The 20058-nt window shown below is 38.7% G+C and overlaps 1 protein-coding gene across 1 annotated transcript in view; it reads left to right on the forward strand.

The window, feature by feature from the left end:
• mgat4b (alpha-1,3-mannosyl-glycoprotein 4-beta-N-acetylglucosaminyltransferase B) overlaps positions 1 to 20058 on the forward strand; it is a 106657-nt gene that overhangs the window by 42504 nt on the left and 44095 nt on the right. The window lies entirely within an intron of this gene.

Here is a 20058-nt window from a genome sequence, read left to right on the forward strand (position 1 = left end):
AACACAGTTACTGACATGTTGTTGCATTACTGTCGAGTTCATATCGTGTTTGCGCTGAAATGCGATTGATTTCCCAAAGAATCCACAGTGAAATGAACCGAATACAAATAAATAAAGCTCAACTGAGACATTCACATTGTTGAAAATAAATAACCATATTCCTGCATTAGGATCCTTTGAAAGATAATGTTATTTTAGTCCTGTATCGCTCTTCTCTCCTCCTCATCTCACTAACACACCAGTGGGCGGGGCTAACGCTGCAATGATGAAGTAGGCGTTGATTTCTTCTGTGGAGGCGGAGTTTCACCTATCTGGTGTTAATAAAAGCTTTTATTGGACTAACAAGGATGTTTTCAGTTCTGAATCTTACAGGGTATTCTTATAGTACAATGACCTCTTATATATCAAAAGCTCAAGGAAAAGTTGATTTCTCAATTCATGACCACTTTAAATTTTGGCCTGTTTCTCAAACAAATCATGCAGTATGTCCTCCGAAGACTTTGAATGTAGTGCACAATTTGTGTTTGACGAAGGAAAGAAAATAAACAGGTTTGGAATGACATGAGGATGTTTAAATAATGACCGAATTCTGTTTTGTTGTCTGCCACTTTAAATCCTTGAGCTCTGTAATGTGTGATTGGATTCTGATTGGCTGTTTATCAGCTGGAAAAAATTGCTCTTAAAGTGATTCCAGCAACGTCTCATTATCGTTATAGTTGTTCTGTGCACTTAACTATTCTCGTAAAATTAAAACAATCACTAAAACTTTATAGTTATCATTCCTGGTGTAAACGGGCCAGAGTTTAATTCTTTGTGATCGTAACATTTCTTGTGTATTATTTTTATGGAGTATGTGTTTATATTTGCATGCGTTTTGGATATTTTGGGCTCAATGGTCTCTTTATGGCTTCTTCTGGAGCGGATCATTTGTCTTGTTAAATTCTCCAATCTGCACAACCTAGTAGCTTCGCCCTGCGCAGACAATCAGATTTTACACCACGCTGCCTCTCCCAGCGCCCGCCAACCTGATTTACTGCAGTTTGGTTGTATTTTCTTAATGTAAAAGGGCTGCACTCTGTAGAATTGGGACCTCGGCTAAACGCATTTAGAGTTTGTGTTCCGTGACTTGGAGTTCAGTTTAATTGAATTCACTCGCTGTATTGAGCGCAGCAAAAATATCTGCCAGACTCCGCCTGACATGCACCTTGTGTTCAGTACAGTGTGTGTTTGGAAGCAGACGGAGTCGTTTCAGTGGAGGACGAGTGGAGGAGGAGATACTGCTGATCATTCGTGTAGTGGAACGCAAAAGAAGATATTTTGATGACTGTTTTTGTCCAATAAAACAACATTGTCCTCAAAAAACACAGAGATCTTCTGTAGTGTTCCACAGAAGAGTCCCACAGGTTTGGAGGGAGTGGACGATGACAGAATTTTCGTTTCTTGGTGAACCATTCCAATAACAGTCTTTCCACCTACTCTTTTTTTTCCTGCTCTGTGAATGTTTTCAGCTGCTGAAGTCACATCTGGACAGTGTGAAAGTGGATCAGGTATAAACACACACATATGCAGGACTTCACAAAGCTCTTTTCAAAGCACTGACCTCTGATCTCCAAACACATTCCCTTAACGTGAGCCAGCGCTGTGGAATCGGGAAGAAGTTTTCAGAACTAGCCAATGGTCAGTCCCCATTTTCAGGTCTCCGTCTGCTGCCTAACAATCCGTCTTTATTCCTGAGATGCTGTTTTTCCAGAGAGAAGGCCATGTGTTCTTCAGATTAGAGGGATGTGGAGAAATCCTTGGGTTTCCAGACTCTTTCTCTCACACTATACTCCTTCGCTCGCATCCCTCTCCATTATTTAATAATAGCCTCTCTCTCTCTCTCTCTCTCTCAGATGAGTGTGCAACAATACAGGGTGATTTGACTGATCTGAAGTCAGTTTTTCCACTCAGTATGTGGCAGCCGGAGGCATTTGGCAGATATGAGATTGAATGTTTGACTGATAGGCACTCAACGGTTTCCAGATCGTAATGCCAACTTCAATTTACCTCCCAGGAGGAGCTCTGCGTCTCAGCGCTGTAATGTAGAGCAGTGCTTCTAAAACTGGTTTCGCTTCAGGACCCACATTTACGTTGGACATCAAGTGGCAAGTGAACGCAGAATTGTTAATGACGCAAAAGTAAACAAAAATGCAGAACTATTATCACCACACAACAGTTTCGCTTCCTTAATGTCTCTGGTATATTGATGGTGTCGTGGCAGTATTTCACTGCGGTTGGCTCAAACTATGTTTATGCTCAGTTGAAGTGAAACCATATTTTCTTTAATCTTGTGTAGTTTTGATTATGGTTTGTGTATATTGTCAAATGTCGTTCTAATTTGACTACCAGGTGACGGACTGACTGATGCGTGATCTTTAAAATCGATAACAAATGATAAGGAGCCTGTTTCCCTGTTTATTTGTGTTTATTGGTTGGTATGTTTATTTTGCTTTATATAATTTGCATTTAGCATCACTTCTCCCATGTGACTCATTTGGGATCCCCACCCACCAGCTGAAAAATAGAGATATTGAAAATATGATTTGTAAAAATATGATACCTGTAAGCCGAGAAGTTTTAAAAAAAATCAAAACAAAGGGAAAAAGTTCAGTTTTTGTTTTGTCCCTAAACTGTCATGAGCATTCCCACCACATCCCAATATAAATATTTGTTTACTGACATCAGTATTTGAAAAGTAACAAAAATTATGAATATTGGGTAACTGCATAGCAACACCTTAGCAACCACCACTAGCACCCCACCAACAGCATAGCAATATCCTGGCACCCAGAACACCCTAGCACCGGAATAGCAACACCCTAGCGTCCAACACTAGCACCCCACCAACAGCATAGCAACATCCCGGCAACCCAGAACACCACAGCAACTGCATAGCAACACCCTAGTGACCACTAAAAGCACCCCACTAACACCACCGCAGCATCCCAGCACCTAGAACACCCTAGCAACTGCACAGCAGCACCCTAGCAACCACCAAAAGCACCCCACCAACATTATAGCAATATCCTGGCACCCAGAACACCCTAGCAACTGCATAGCAACACCCTAGCAACCACCAAAAGCACCCCACCAACAGCATGTCAATATCCTGGCACCCAGAACACCCTAGCAACTGCATAGCAACATCCTAACGACCACCACTAGCACCCCACCAACATCATAGCAACATCCTGGCACCCAGAACACCCTAGAACCGGAATAGCAACACCCTAGCGTCCAACACTAGCACCCCACCAACAGCATAGCAACATCCCAGCAACCCAGAACACTCCAGCAACTGCATAGCAACACCCTAGTGACCACTAAAAGCACCCCACCAACACCACCGCAGCATCCCAGCACCTAGAACACCCTAGTAACTGCATAGCAATATCCTGGCACCCAGAACACCCCAGCAACTGCATAGCAACACCCTAGCGACCACCAAAAGCACCCCACCAACATCATAGCAACATCCTGGCACCCCGACAACCCTAGCAACTGCACAGCAACACCCTAGCAACCACCGAAAGCACCCCACCAACAGCATAGTAACATCCTGGCACCCAGCACACTCTAGCAACTGCATAGCAACACCCTAGAAACCACCGAAAGCACCCCAACAACAGAATAGCAACATCCCGCCACCCAGAACATATAGTTTTAAACTATAGAAAATAGAATTTAATTTGGACTTGCCTATTTTTGTCTTTTGTTTGCTGTGTGGGCTGCATGTTTTGTGTTATGTCTGGTTGAGTGTCTTGGTGAATTGTCTTTTGTTGTCTTCCATCCCTGTTTCCATAGAAACAATGATTCTTTAGGGCTGAAAGTGCACATACTGTAGTTTTGTGGCTGACCCTTGTCTTTACTAACACACACACACACACAGTGTCTCATGACGACGTGACCCCAGTCTATTTCCTTATTAGTGCAGAAGTGAGTGCATCTTCATTAGATTTGTGTTGATTAACACATGACAGCAACAATAACTCAATCAGAGAACATTAGTAAATCTATACCCATATCCTCATTTCACAGGCGTTATATCCATTAGCAGTGATTGTGTGTTATCTCTATTATCTTGTGTCGCAGGGTAAGTGTGCGTTATCAAGCTCATTGATTTTATTGCATAAAAAATAAATGCGTTTACACATGAGTGAGTGCAGATCACTGGTTTCACCAGAATAGATAAAAGACAAAGTTCTAGGAAACTTTTAACATACTGGAGGAAATACAGTTCTTCTTCAGCAGTAGCCAAGTCTGTTAGAACAATCCATTGTCATTTCCTCCATTAACAGGGTTTATTTACCCACACACCAACCCAGTGTGCGACGTGTCGATCATCTCAAGCGCGGCCTCAGTGTTTGTCTCTTTCATCCTGTGATATAAGAGAACGAAACCTTCCTCTTCCACACTTTCATCTCTCCGTCTCCCTTTCAAACACCGTCTCGCTGCTCCAGTCTGCTCTCTTGATAAAGCAAAGCCATGTCCTGCTGTCAGAACGGCTTCTTTCGTACATCACTTGATTTCTCTCTCTCTCTCTCACACACACACACACACACACACACAGTAAAAATCCCATGTATCAGCAGCTGAGTCAGGAGTGATTTGCTCTGTTTGAGTGTTCAAAGCTGTAAATGTGGAAGTATCTGACCTGACATAACCCATTATCAAAGCTCTGATCGCTCTTTACTAATCTGATTTGCTTCTCTCCAGTGAATGTATCGCTCAGTGAATCTGCAGATGTGTTAACAGTCCCCATTACACCCCATTATACTGCTCCATCTTCATTCAGATCATCTGTGTGGCTCTAAACCTTCAGGTTATAGAAATCTGGCAGATATCAATAACTGATGGACATTAGCTAATTGTTGATATTATAGATCTTATAATATATTTTAAGATAGATCTACAGTATTATATATCGGTTCACTGATGCTCTAATCTAGAATTTGACATGCTTCAGATGAAATCAGTTTGACTGATACTGTGAATCTGTTTTTTTGGGGGGGTGTTATGGTTTACTCATGCAATGACTGATATTTCTGTGGTATAATGTGTTGTTGATATTAATATCTGCTTACTTAAAGTTCCAATCTAGAGTTTGACAAACTGACAAGTGAAATCAAGCATAAATAATATACAGTACAAAAGTTGGACAGATGTGTAGGAGTTTAATATTTGACACATCAGGACTTCATGGCTCATAGTCTGGAAAACAGCTCAGTTTTATTCAGAGACTCAAACTGAGGAAAAATATGCAGATTGGAGCAGATTCTGATCTTTATATGAAATTGATCAATGAGATCTTTATAACAGTATAGCAGACATAAAATGCATATAAATATCAATATCTGCCAATAAGATTATTTTAAAATGTGTGTTGTTTTATAGTTTTATAATGTTTCCTGGGGTGCACTTATAATGTTAGTATGCTTTTTACATCAAAAAACAGTCATAATCTAGAAATATGTCATTTTTCCTACTCTGATTTTAGCCTCTGATTTGAACGCTCTGTTTTAAGGGGCGTGTCTGCTGTGAGATTCAGTGTAAACGGCCACTGCTGTGATTGGCTGACATCTTTGCATATGAAATAGCTCAGTATTACTCTCTCGAAAACTTTTAGCACATTTTTACTATTACAGCTCTCAAGATTAACTAATCGTGAAAAGTGTTGATTATAGCATTATATTCATAACTATTTTTGTTTGATTGACAGCTCCAGCGATTGTAAAGGGAGCGTTCTTTGATCGCTTTCTATATATAATTTAATCACCACTTAAACAAGGTGAAGTTGAGCGTTTAGTCACTGGTTTGATTTACTGACACACAGACAAAGATCATCTGACTGTACATGAATCATTAATATCAGATCAGGCATTAGAATGAACACAGTTACTGACATGTTGTTGCATTACTGTCGAGTCCATATCGTGTTTGCGCTGAAATGCAATTGATTTACCAAAGAATCCACAGTGAAATGAACCGAATACAAATAAATAAAGCTCAACTGAGACATTCACATTGATGAAAATAAATAACCATATTCCTGCATTAGGATCCTTTGAAAGATAATGTTATTTTAGTCCTGTATCGCTCTTCTCTCCTCACTAACACACCAGTGGGCGGGGCTAACGCTGTGATGATGAAGTAGGCGTTGATTTCTTCAGTGGAGGCGGAGTTTCACCTGTCTATGACAGGATGAGTCGTCTGGGTCTGCTGTCAATAAAAATTCTAATAGTACGATGAACTCTTCAATATCAAAAGCTCAAGGAAAAGTTGATTTCTCAGTTCATGACCACTTTAAAACATATAATGCAATACAATGATGATCGATAGATGAACAAATAAACCTTCCTCAAAAGCCTGATGATCAATTTGAGACTCATGATTTTTATAATAAATGATGTCTGGATAATCAAGCGAAACTGCTTCAGTCCAGTTGAAATATTACTAATAATATCAAAGTTATTCTTACATTTACTTGATAAAAATCAGCAGAAAGACACGTGAAGTACAAGCTGAAGGATGTTTGTACAATTATACTAATTAATTTTCTGCAAATAAATGCTCTAAATGTTTTTACTCTAAATTTCAAAGAAATTTTGTCAGTAGTTTATAGAATTTAAAAAAAATAATAATTTCTCACATACATATAAAGTGTGTGTATTGACGTGTATTCGGGCAGTTATTGGATGAAGCTGACGCTGTTGAAGGAGTGTGATGGATTGGGTTTGTGGTAAACTGATCTCCGGTCTCTCCTCATGGGCACTGCTGTCTAATGTTAACCGTAATCACCGTCATCTGTGTGCTGAACGCGTCATCCTTCAAGAGCTTCCCGGCACTGCAAAGACCTGCTGCTGAAGTGTGTGTGTGTGTGTGTGTGTGTGTGTGTGTGTGTGAGAGGATGTGGTTGTGTGCATTTGCAGGCAAACAGAAATTAAATGAAACCCCTGAAGTGCATGTAAAAACTTAATTTTACACTTTGATATTATTCACATCCAATTTATAGCAGTTGTCCATGGCAGCTTTTGAGAACAGGTGCTTCAGATTCACTCACACACACTTCTGCTCCTAATGCTTCATAACAGAGTTTACAGCCTCGTAATCAGCCTCACGAGATGAAACAATGAACACGGCTCGTTAAAAGTGTGTGTGTGTGTGTGTGTGTGTGTGTGTGTGTGAAGAGCAGTTTAGACTGGATTTGAGAGTGATTTGATAGCGGCTCTTTTAGTTGTTTACTAAGCTGGATTAGAGCTGATGGCTTTTATACTACTTAGCTGTGTGTGTGTGTGTGTGTGTGTGTGTGTGTGTGTGTGTGTGTGTGTGTGTGTGTGTGTGTGTGTGTGTGTGTGTGTGTAATGATGTGTAAGTGAGTGTGTGTGGTGCATTAGGAAGGTTATTTTCATTTGGAGGATGATAATGCGGAGATGATTATTCTGCTGAGTGTTACTCTGTTAGATGTGTTAGATCAGTGTTATCGGGCGTTCTGTGTGCCAGTGATGATTCGTTTTTCTATATTTCTATATTAAATTTATTATTAATCATTTTCTAATAAGTCTTACAGTATTACCACACAATTAAAGAGTTAGTTCACCCAAAAATGAACATTTCTGTCATTAATTACTCTCCCTCATGTCGTTCCACACCCGTAAGACCTTCGTTCATCTTCAGAACACAAATTAAGATATTTTTGATGAAATCCGAGAGACTCGTCTATAGGCGGCAATATAATCAACACTTTCAAGGTCCAGAAAGGTACTGAAGACATCGTTAAAACAGTCATGTGACTGCAGTGGTTCAACCGTAATGTTATGAAGAGACGAGAATACTTTCTGTGCGCAAAAACAAAACAAAAATAACCACTTTATTCAACAATCTCTTCTGTGTCATTCTCATGCGTTGTTTACGTCCAGGTTCGACTCATTATTGGCCAGCTCCTGCACACATGCATGCGTCGTGCTGATCACATGACCAGCTTTGGCCAATATTGAGCCGGCATTCGGATATAAACACTGTTACTGCGTAACCTGCGTAAGATAATGACACAGAAGAGATTGTTGAATAAAGTGGTTATTTTTGTTTTGTTTTTGAGCACAAAAAGTATTCTCATCTCTTCATAACATTAAGGATGAACCACTGCAGTCACATGACTGTTTTAACGATGTCTTTAGTACCTTTCTGGACCTTGAAATTGTTGATTATATTGCTGTCTATGGACGAGTCTCTCGGATTTCATCAAAAATATCTTAATTTGTGTTCTGAAGATGAACGAAAGTCTTACGGGTGTGAAATTAATGACAGAAATTTCATTTTTGGGTGAACTAAGCCTTTAAAGCTTGATCTGTAGCAGAATGCAGCTCATCAGGTCGCAGCAAATGAATAATGAACTGCATATTATTTAGTGGATTTATTTTTGCAATCATTATTAATAAATTGTATTATTTGCTGAACACTGATGTGTTCATCATGTTTTTGACTCCTGTATGGTAAACTGCTTGCATTTGTCCTCATTTTTAAGTCTTTCACATTTAATCAATTAGCCGTCCCTTTTATGCATCGTAATTAAAAGCAACGAGCCACGAGAGTCTGTGCATTACGCTGATTTTACTACGGTTAAAGGGGGTTACAGGCTTTAAACACTGATTTATACAGCTGTGATCGCTCATCACTGTCTCATCAGCGTCACATGATGTGTCTCAAGCTGTTCGATCGATCTGTTGTCTGTATCCTGAGAGATCACACACCGCTTCATGACGCCACTGAATATCAGCACTGCTGCCGGCGCCATATTGTGTTTTAGATCTGACCATTTGGATTTATTTCCTAGTTTGAGACAGGTTTGACATCTCAGAGATGCTCAGAAGTATTCCAGCATTCACACTAGTGTGTTTGTGATCAGATTCACTCATCTAGTTCACTCATGTAAATGTGAGCAGGTTCTGTACTCCTGCTCTTAACCCTCACTGACCTTATAAAGTCATACAGCAGCAACACAAGCATGAACAAATCATATTTTATTCAGTTTTTCATACATATCTGATTCATAGGGTTAGTCAGAGCTCTCTCGGTCATGTTGCGTACAGTCTCGTTTCATAAAGCACTCAGTGAAGACATGCATGATGAAGACCAAACTATAGTTTCTATTTTTATATGATAAAAACTCTTTTGGCAGGAGCGTCTTCAGTGTGCCGTATTGTGTTACTGCCATGTTTAGCTTTTATTAAACATTTATCAAGAGTATTTTTAGAGGTGGATTAATGTATTTCTCTGTCATTAGCATTAAACTCCATGATCATTGAGGGATTTCCAAGGTAATGCATGGAGAATCACCTGAGTAAGTGCCATGTGACTAATGTTGTGACAGCACTGATTTTGCCAAAATATACAGTATGGCAACTTTTGACTGCCTGTCAGTGAAGGAGTGATGGTTGTTTCTGCATCTTCTGCTCCATCATCCACACTCTGAGCCTTCGGCATCGCCATGGAAACACATTATTTCTGAGTTTCTGAGCTCTTGGACGTGAACTGAGCTCCTCAGAGCAGAGTCTGCCGTCGTGTGATTACAGTAACTAGTGTGGCGTAAACGAAGCGATGTTTCCTCGCTTAATCAAAAGACAAAACAAGAAATTAAAATAAGCAAATGAAGCTTTTCTTTAGGACCATTAAGAGTCCTTTTCAATCGTGACACTTTCATGACAATTAAACACATTTCCACCACAATTCTCATTATGCATTAAAGGTTTTTTAATTAATGTTGAGTCATCACACACACACACACACACACACACACACACACACAGATAATGAGAATCATGAATACAAAAACACCTATGTATATTGATTTGTCGATTATTTTGATAATCGATTAATCAGTTGATTGTTTCTTTGATTAATCGGGTAAGAAAGTTGAATTAAATGTGTAAAGTAATTCTATTACATGAATACTTCGTTACAACAATCCCTCTGTTTGAACTAAAGGACAAACCTTTATGCAAAATGGAAATGCTCAGATGTGTTTCTAATATTTACAGATAAGGATATAACTGTAAAAGTTTTGCATAACAGAAAAAGCATCTCAAATGCATGAAACAACACGTGCCCGAAGTCGCTTAAACTGAATGCTTCTGCGTTTGTTTGAAGCACGTTCTCATGTTTTGGGTCATGCTTTAACCACATCAGCTCTTTCTGTGTTTCTGCCATTTTCTGTTTGTGTTTTGTCCATAGAAATATATTCACTACTGTAAAGTGAAGTGGCTGGTGGAGGTTACATAGGATGTGTTTAGGTGTTGATGTGCTTGTGTGCATTTCACAACCATTTCCCCAGAATGGTGCAGTGGGGATTGGTTCCCCATTGCATCAACTCAAGACACAGAGTTGACACTTCCTGGGTTGCGTATGCGACCTGATTCCCTGAGAAGAGGAATAAGACACTGCGTCTTCGTGTTGATGTTGTACCGACTAATCGACTAGTCGTCTTTATCGCTCTGCCATGACGCTTTAAGCATGACATCGACTAGCCCCTGATCATGACCTATAGAGGGCGCAACAGGATAAGAAATCTTTGAAGTCCAACTTTACACTCTGTATCCTAGAATTAAAGGGTTAGTTCAGCCAAAAATGGGTGAACTAAAAAAAATTCTGTGAAATTTCTGTCATTAATTACTCGTTCCACATCCGTAAGACCTTTGTTCATCTTCAGAACACAAATTAAGATATTTTTGATGAAATCGTCCATAGATGGCAATTTAAGCAACACTTTCAAGGTCCAGAAAGGAACTAGAGACATCGTTAAAACAGTGGTTCAACCTTAATGTTATGAAGAGACGAGAATACTTTTTGTGCACCAAAAAAGCTAAATAACGACTTTATTCACTAATATCTAGTGATGGGCGATCTCAAAACGCTGCTTCATGAACCTTTACGAATCTTTAGTTTCGAATCAGTGGTTCGGAGCGTGAAAGTCACGTGATTTCAGTAAACGAGGCTTCGTTACATCATAAGTATTTTAAAACTTCAATGGTTCACATGACTTTGGCAGTTCTGAACCACTGATTCGCAAACAAAAGATTCATAAAGCTTCATGAAGCAGTGTTTGGAAATCGCCCATCACTAGATATTGAATATTTAGTTTTGTTTTTGCGCACAAAAAGTATTCTCGTCTCTTCATAACTTTAAGGTTGAACCACTGCAGTCACATGACTGTTTTAACGATGTCTTTAGTACCTTTCTGGACCTTGAAAGTGTTGATTATATTGCCGTCTATGGACGATTTCATCAAAAATATCTTAATTTGTGTTCTGAAGATGATGCTTTATCTTACGGGTGTGGAACGACATGAGGGTGAATAATTAATTTTTGGGTGAACTAACCCTGTAATGACAAATAAATGCATAATCCTAGAGTGCTCCACAAGATATGTTTGATTATAACATCTGGATGCTCAATATTAATAATTTATTTGTCATATTAACTGATGGAAACGGAGCGTAAAAGTGACTTTTTATAAAGGATTTCTTATCCTTTTGCGCCCTCTATAGGCCATGATCAGCGACTAGTCGACGTCAAGCTTAATGCATCATGGCAGAGTATTAATGTCGACTAAGGGGTCGTTCACACAGAACGCATTTTTTTTATTCCAATGCGCTACTTTTCTATTGATTTTCTATATAAATGCACTAGACGGACGTGTTTGACTGTTATGCTCGCGTTTCGCGTCTTTTACATTTTTAAGACGCCGTGTCAAGTTAAAAGAATTTCAACTTTTACACACTGCGCCGCTCATCAATGTCAGTTCCAAAACAGTGGACCAATCAGAACAACTCGGAGGCGGGGCAAGCGTTGCAAGCTTCTGTTTACAGTAGCAAGTTGGCATGGCAACTGTTTTTTTTTTTGGTTGTTATTGTCGTTATTGCATCACGTATCAAAAGCACATCTCAAGACACTCGTGTTCTGCACTGTGCATTTTTAAAAACCACCCCTGAGCGCAGCCTCTCGTTTTTAGACACAAAGACGTGTTCTGTGTGAAAGAGCCCTAGAGATAAGCGCGAGCAGAACTCTTCTCAGCTCCGCTCCAAGGCAGATAACACTAGTGTTTGTCCTCTGGTGTCATTACGCGAGGAGATGGTGGAACACTCTTCCTAAAACTCTTACGTGTTACAACAAACGGCTCCTGAAGACAAAAAAGCTGATGGCGTCCTTTTCACATGCCGTGCTGTCTGCCATAGATTGACACATGCTCAGACACCGGTCACTCCGAGGACGTTCCCCATAGCGTCTACACCAAGATGCAGCGTCGATGTTCCACTTCGAAAGGAAAGCAGAGTTTCACGTACGAGTGCTTGAGCACAGTTTTTCTGCAACCCTTGCCTTTCTTTTGGATGAACCTGAAATGAAATGGTTTGGTTATTTGTGGCTGACTCTCCCTCTGAGACCTGCGCACCGCTGATCTGCCCTGTGAAAATGTCAGCCGGGGCTTTTCTGGATCTGAGCTGACCCGTTGTACCTGGCCTTTAAAATGATTTCTGTGTATGACCTCCACTGACACACAGAATACTCCGCTGAAGCAGTCAGGACTTTCTGTTTTCACCATTTACTCCTTCATTCTCTTTATTGGCCTGTTAAAGACGCTGGTCATCCACATACAGACTCAGAGTTTCCGTATTCTCTGTGTAAAGATAGATCATTTATAGGACTGAGTGCCAGTGCAAGAGGATTGTGTTTAATACGTCATTGTTCCGCTCAAACTGATGGAATCCTCCGGTTTCAGGATCTGTATGGATTTTGCCCATTATGAAAAAGCCAGGCAGGAATCCAAGCCACTTTACAAAATGAATGCAACGAGAACAGGCCAAATGAAAGACAAAATATACTCAATAAGATGGAAATTGAGAGTCAAGGGGATTTCTGACAGCTTCAGAGATATCACTCAACATGATACTGTCTAGACTACATTCACACACTCGCTCACACACACACACACTCATACACACACAGTCCTTCAGAAATCATTCTAAAATGCTGATTTGCTGCTCAAGAAACATTCCTGATTATTTTGCTGCTTCAGATTTGTGAGGAAACTAAAACATTTTTCCCCATTTGTAACATTATACTGTCTTGTTTGATTCATTTAATGCATCCTTGCTGAATAAAAGCAATAATTTATTTTAAAAAAAATCAAACCTTTGAATGGTTGACAAGAATAGCTTTTTCATCACTCATTTTCTCCAGAAGATGTAAAAATCTTTGCATGGTAAAGTGTGATTTTCTTTTAGATTTGTCCCAGATCATTTCAGAGATGTTCAAGCTATCCAACACAATGAAATGAGCTGAAGATATTACGATAATTATAATGATCTAAATGAGATAATTAAGCACATGGGAGATTAATCTTGGAGAACGCCCAATGAATGCTGTTTTAATTAGAAGACATTTCACAGCAGTGGAATTATTTTCGTGAAGCTTTTCAAGCATTCTGGCTTCATTTTTTCTGTAATGAATTTCAGGATGGATTAATTTTGACCTGCTAAAGATGGAGGCAGAAGAGAGTGTTGAAATCTGGGATGTGATTCATTACGACACTTTGTGAGCTTTAATAAATAACAGGCAACACTTTCTTTCATGCTTTCATGTCGAGCCCTTTATTTTTCCTCTGCTCTGATTTAAACCAGCACATCTCTGTGAGAGAAGGAAGAGATGTTAGAGCCGAATCCAGCTGGAGGCTGATGGGAGTGTGAGTTTTGACCTCTGTTTGTCTGGTCACACACACACACACACAGCAGGTGGTCTCACACCGTCAGGTGTCATAATGGCCGTGATTATGCTGTTAACTCATTTTGACGACTAAACCAGGCTAAGCACCCTCACATTTCCACATCTCTCGTCTGAGTTCGTTCGCTGTGACAGCAGAGTTTTTCGAGATGTCACGGCTGTCTTCTCTTTTAATAAGATGAACGCAGACACATGCGCTGCAGCAGAGACAAACACACACTGTTGTGTGTCCAATTTACACCGAGTCATGCCGAGCTCCATCAAAGACCTTTTTAAGCACATCAGGACACTCGGCCATCTTCACAACACGCTAATGCAGCTGTTTCCAGAAAAATACAGCTTGAATATAGAGGGTGAGTCTTATGAAATCTGTCAAAAACATGTCCAGGACATACAGTATTTCACCGCAAACCATAAAGAACAAAATAATAATTATACAAACCCGAATTGTTGGGACTTTTTTTTTTTTTTTTTTTTTATAAAATGAAAACTAAAAGACTTTCAAATCACATGAGCCAATATTTTATTCACAATAGAACACAGATAACTAATGTTTAACTGAGAAATTGTACACTTTTATCCACCTAATGAGCTCATTTCAAATTTGATGCCTGCTACAGGTCTCAAAATAGTTGGCACGGGGCCAACAAATGGCTGAAAAAGCAAGACATTTTGAAAAGATTCAGCTGGGAGAACATCTAGCAACTAATTAAGTTAATTAATATCAGGTCTGTAACATGATTAGCTATAAAAGGGATGTCTTAGAGAGGCAGAGTCTCTCAGAAGTAAAGATGGGAAGAGCTGTGAAAGAGTGCGTAAAAAGATTGTGGAATACTTTAAAAATGTTCCTCAATGGCAAATTGAAAATTTCATCATCTACAATGCATAACATCATCAAAAGATTCAGAGAAACTGGAGAAATCTCTGTGCGTAAGGGACAAGGCCGAAGACCTTTATTGGATGCCCGTGGTCTTCTGGCCCTCAGACGACACTGCATAACTCATCGGCATGATTGTGTCAATGACATTACTAAATGGGCACAGGAATACTTCCAGATACCACTCTAGGTAAACACAATCCGCCGTGCCATCTGCAGATGCCAACTAAAACCACTGTCCGTAAACACAATCCACCGTGCCATCTGCAGATGCCAACTAAACCACTGTCGGTAAACACAATCCGCCGTGCCATCTGCAGATGCCAGCTAGACCACTGTCCGTAAACACAATCCGCCGTGTCATCTGCAGATACCAACTAAACCACTGTCCGTAAACACAATCCACCATGCCATCTGCAGATACCAACTAAACCACTGTCGGTAAACACAATCCGCCGTGCCATCTGCAGATACCAACTAAACCACTGTCCGTAAACACAATCCGCCGTGCCATCTGCAGATGCCAACTAAACCACTGTCGGTAAACACAATCCGCCGTGCCATCTGCAGATGCCAACTAAACCACTGTCCGTAAACACAATCCGCCGTGCCATCTGCAGATACCAACTAAACCACTGTCCGTAAACACAATCCACCATGCCATCTGCAGATACCAACTAAACCACTGTCGGTAAACACAATCCGGCGTGCCATCTGCAGATACCAACTAAACCACTGTCCGTAAACACAATCCGCCGTGCCATCTGCAGATGCCAACTAAACCACTGTCGGTAAACACAATCCGCCGTGCCATCTGCAGATACCAACTAAACCACTGTCCGTAAACACAATCCGCCGTGCCATCTGCAGATACCAACTAAACCACTGTCCGTAAACACAATCCACCATGCCATCTGCAGATACCAACTAAACCACTGTCGGTAAACACAATCCGGCATGCCATCTGCAGATACCAACTAAACCACTGTCGGTAAACACAATCCGGCGTGCCATCTGCAGATACCAACTAAACCACTGTCCGTAAACACAATCCGCCGTGCCATCTGCAGATACCAACTAAACCACTGTCCGTAAACACAATCCACCATGCCATCTGCAGATACCAACTAAACCACTGTCGGTAAACACAATCCGGCGTGCCATCTGCAGATACCAACTAAACCACTGTCCGTAAACACAATCCGCCGTGCCATCTGCAGATGCCAACTAAACCACTGTCGGTAAACACAATCCGCCGTGCCATCTGCAGATACCAACTAAACCACTGTCCGTAAACACAATCCGCCATGCCATCTGCAGATACCAACTAAACCACTGTCCGTAAACACAATCCACCATGCCATCTGCAGATACCAACTAAACCACTGTCGGTAAACACAATCCGGCGTGCCATCTGCAGATACCAACTAAACCACTGTCGGTAAACACAATCCGCCGTGCCATCTGCAGATACCAACTAAACCACTGTCCGTAAACACAATCCGCCGTGCCATCTGCAGATGCCAACTAAAGCTCTATCATGCAAAAAGGAAGCCATATGTGAACATGGTCCAGAAGCGCCGTCGTGTCCTGTGGGCCAAAGCTCATTTAAAATGGACTGTTTCAAAGTGTTCTATGGTCAGACGAGTGCAAATTTGACATTCTTGTTGGAAATCACGGATGCCGTGTCCTCCGGGCTAAAGAGGAGGGAGACCTTCCAGCGTGTTATCAGCGTTCAGTTCAAAAGCCAGCATCTCTGATGGTATGGGGGTGCATAAGTGCATACGGTATGGGCAGCTTGAATGTTTTGGAGGCACTATGAATACTGAAAGGTATATAAAGGTTTTAGAGCAACATATACTCCCCTCCAGATGACGTCTATTTCAGGGAAGACCTTGTGTCAGGACAATGCAAAACCACATATTGCAGCTATTACAACAGCATGGCTTCATCGTAGAAGAGTCTGGGTGCTGAATTGGCCTGACTGCAGTCCAGATCTTTCACCTATAGAGAACATTTGGCCCATCATTAAACGAAAAATACATCAAAGATGACCACGAACTCTTCAGCTGCTGGAAACCTATATCAGGCAAGAATGGGACCAAATTCCAACACCAAAACTCTAGAAACTCATAACCCCGATGCCCAGACGTCTTCAAACTGTTTTGAAAAGAAGAGGAGATGCTACACCATGGTAAACATGCCCCCGTGCCAACTATTTTGAGACCTGTAGCAGGCATCAAATTTGAAATGAGCTCATTTTGTGCTTAAAATTGTAAAATTGCTTTGTTTTGTTTAGGGATGCTGCGATTTGATCGGCTACCGATCTCTATCGGCCGGTAATTGCTTCTAAAGACTCGATTGGCGATCTGTGGATTTGCTGATCTCAGAAACCGATCTAATGCTGACGACAATTTAAACAGTTGAAATATTCAAGCATTCAAAGCATGTGCACACATAAAGCCGCCTCACAAACAGCTCGCGAGTACCAAATTGAGTTCTTTTCATGGCTAATTGTGCTTAAATGTTCAAATAAACACAAATGCTACAGTCTTGGCGAGTATTTGCATGAACACATGCATTTTTTTTTGTTTACATTTTTCTGTTTACATTTAGACATAACCGACCGTGTAACAGTGTATTAGATCTGTGCATCAGCTCTTAAAGTGACAGCAGCCTAATAAACCTGCTGCCATCTGTGTCATTAATGTTAAAGGTAGGGCTAGCAATAGCAAGATAGCTTTGAAAGCATGAGATTGCCCCATTGCAAAAACAAAATTGCATTGCATGATCATTTTGGTGAGATAATTGTATTTTTGTGTGTGTGTGAAAATGTCTAAAAATGCCCCTCAGCTCACTCCTAAAATGTAAAAAATCCCCCAAAAGAGACAAAATTCAGGTCATAAATTAATGTCTGTATAAATCCTGATCAGAACATCACTATAAATAATGCTAAATTATAAAAAGGCTTCAAATAGATTCTGCATCCTGTGATTTCATTGTTTTTGTTTTGCATTTTCTTGTTTTCTTGTTTTGCTGTCAGAATTTGGGGTAAATGTTCTTTTATTGTCATTAAAATGGCTGACCTGACGGTGACCCAGTATTCTGGTGTTGTAATCTGTCTGCTCTCTGTCCGTCTGTGATGATAGACGTGTGTCGTGTTGTAGTACACGTGTAGTACTGTATGAAGCACACACTCGGTCTCAGCAGTCATGGAGTTTAGGGATCACAGTGAAGAAGTCGTCAGTACAGCAGTAGATTATCTCACTCTTCAGGGTATTATATGTACCTCTCCTCCTCGATCTGAAGTGTGGATTGGATTGCACTTGTGTGGAGCGGTGTAATTTCAGATTACACAAGGGCTTTGGACTCTGATGGCATTACGGTGTGTGTGTGTGTGTGTGTGTGTGTGTGTGTGTGCGCGCTGAGAGTGGGCATCTCTCCCAGAAAAAGCCTGCCTGCTCAGGATTATCCCGCAAAGCATAAATCCTTACGATTCTTTCTTTTCTAGCGTGTGTTGAGAGTATAGAAAGAAAAGAAACAAGCTCAGTCAGCTGGGAAAATGAGAAGTCTTATATACCAGTAGTTGTGTCTAGACTTAAAGGTGATGTTTGTCATTTTTTAATCTTTCCTCTATCCTCAATGCCCAGAGACATCTGTAAGTCAGATATTCATAGTAAACTGAAAAAACACTGAGACTGTGTGGAGCTTTAGAAACATCCCGGCCAGCCCAACACAGCCAATAACATGAGTTTGGAGCCGTGAATATTTGTTTTACTGGCCAATGGTATTTATTTGGGTGTACTCTGGTGGTGGTCAGTGTCATGAAGAATACCTTACTATCACACTTATTTATGTCAATCAGCCACCAAATATGTATCTGTGTATGTGTATTTATTTATTTTTTAATATTTTGATAAATTATTTTTTATAACAATAAAAATAATTTAAGTATTTATTTTATATATGTTGATAAATAAAGAAATAAATAATTTATTTATTTTAAATTTATTGATGAATAATTTATTTTTTTGAATATTTTGATAATAAATTATTTTAAATATGTGGATAAGTAAATTATTTAATAATTATATAAAATTTGTTGATTAAATTATTTACTATTTATTTTATATATGTTAACATACAAGTTATTTATTTATTTTAAGTATACAGAAAAAAATATTTTAAATGTTTTAATAATGTATTTTACATTTTTTTGATATGTAAATTATTCAATATTTATTTTAAATAATTATTTATTATTTTATTTTAAATGTTTTATATATATATATATATATATATATATATATATATATATATATATATATATATATGTATATGTATATATATATATGTATATGTATATGTATATATATATATATATATATATATATATATATATATATATATATATATAATTATATTAGTAAATTATTTATAATAAATAATTATTTATAAAAAATAATCATTTATTTATTTTAAACATTTTGATAAGTAAATTATTTAATATTTATTTTAAATTTATTGATAAATAAATTATTTACTATTTATTTTAAATATGTTAACACAAATTATATATTTTAAGTATACAGACAAATTATTTATTTTAAATGTTTTAGTAAATAATGTTTTTTAAATATTTTAATAAGTAAATAATTCAGTTTATTTTAAATGTTGATAAATAAATTAGTTATTATTTTACTTGTAAATAAATAATTTGTTTATATTAAATATTCTTGTAAATTATTCATTTATTTGAAATATTTTGATAAATCATTCATTAACATATTTAAAATAAAATGATATATCAACATATTTAAAATAAACAATAAACTATTTATTTATTATAAATATCTTAATAAATAAATTTATTTATTTTAAATATTCTGATAAATATATTTATTTATTTTAAATATTTTGATGAATTATTAAATAATTCTTAAAATATAATTAATATTATTAGTAGTAGTAGTAGTAGTTGTATTTAACTTATTATTAGTAATATTTTTATTTAACTATTAGCCAAGATTATTTGAGACAGTTTGATCACACTGAAAGTTGAAGTTCTTGTCCTAGCAGTGTCATATTAAAAATACTGAGCATTACACATTTTTATAGAGAAATCATCTGAGTGCTTGTGACTTTTAAATAGATCAGTGCTATTTAAGGGTATTTTTCATGTGGAAAAACTTGCATAGTTCTCTTCATGTGTTGACATCTGATCTGTGTTTGAGGCTTGAAAGAGCAAAGTTGTGTTACTGACCATGTGTTGACCTCTGGGGTCAGAGCATCGATCGGCCGTTAGGAAAGGTTATGACCCGAGACATGGAGAAAATGGGCAGCCTCACTAAAACACTTGTTTAAATGTCATG

The sequence above is a fragment of the Megalobrama amblycephala genome, linkage group LG23, assembly GCF_018812025.1.
Source record: "Megalobrama amblycephala isolate DHTTF-2021 linkage group LG23, ASM1881202v1, whole genome shotgun sequence".
In the NCBI taxonomy this organism is placed as follows: domain Eukaryota; kingdom Metazoa; phylum Chordata; class Actinopteri; order Cypriniformes; family Xenocyprididae; genus Megalobrama; species Megalobrama amblycephala.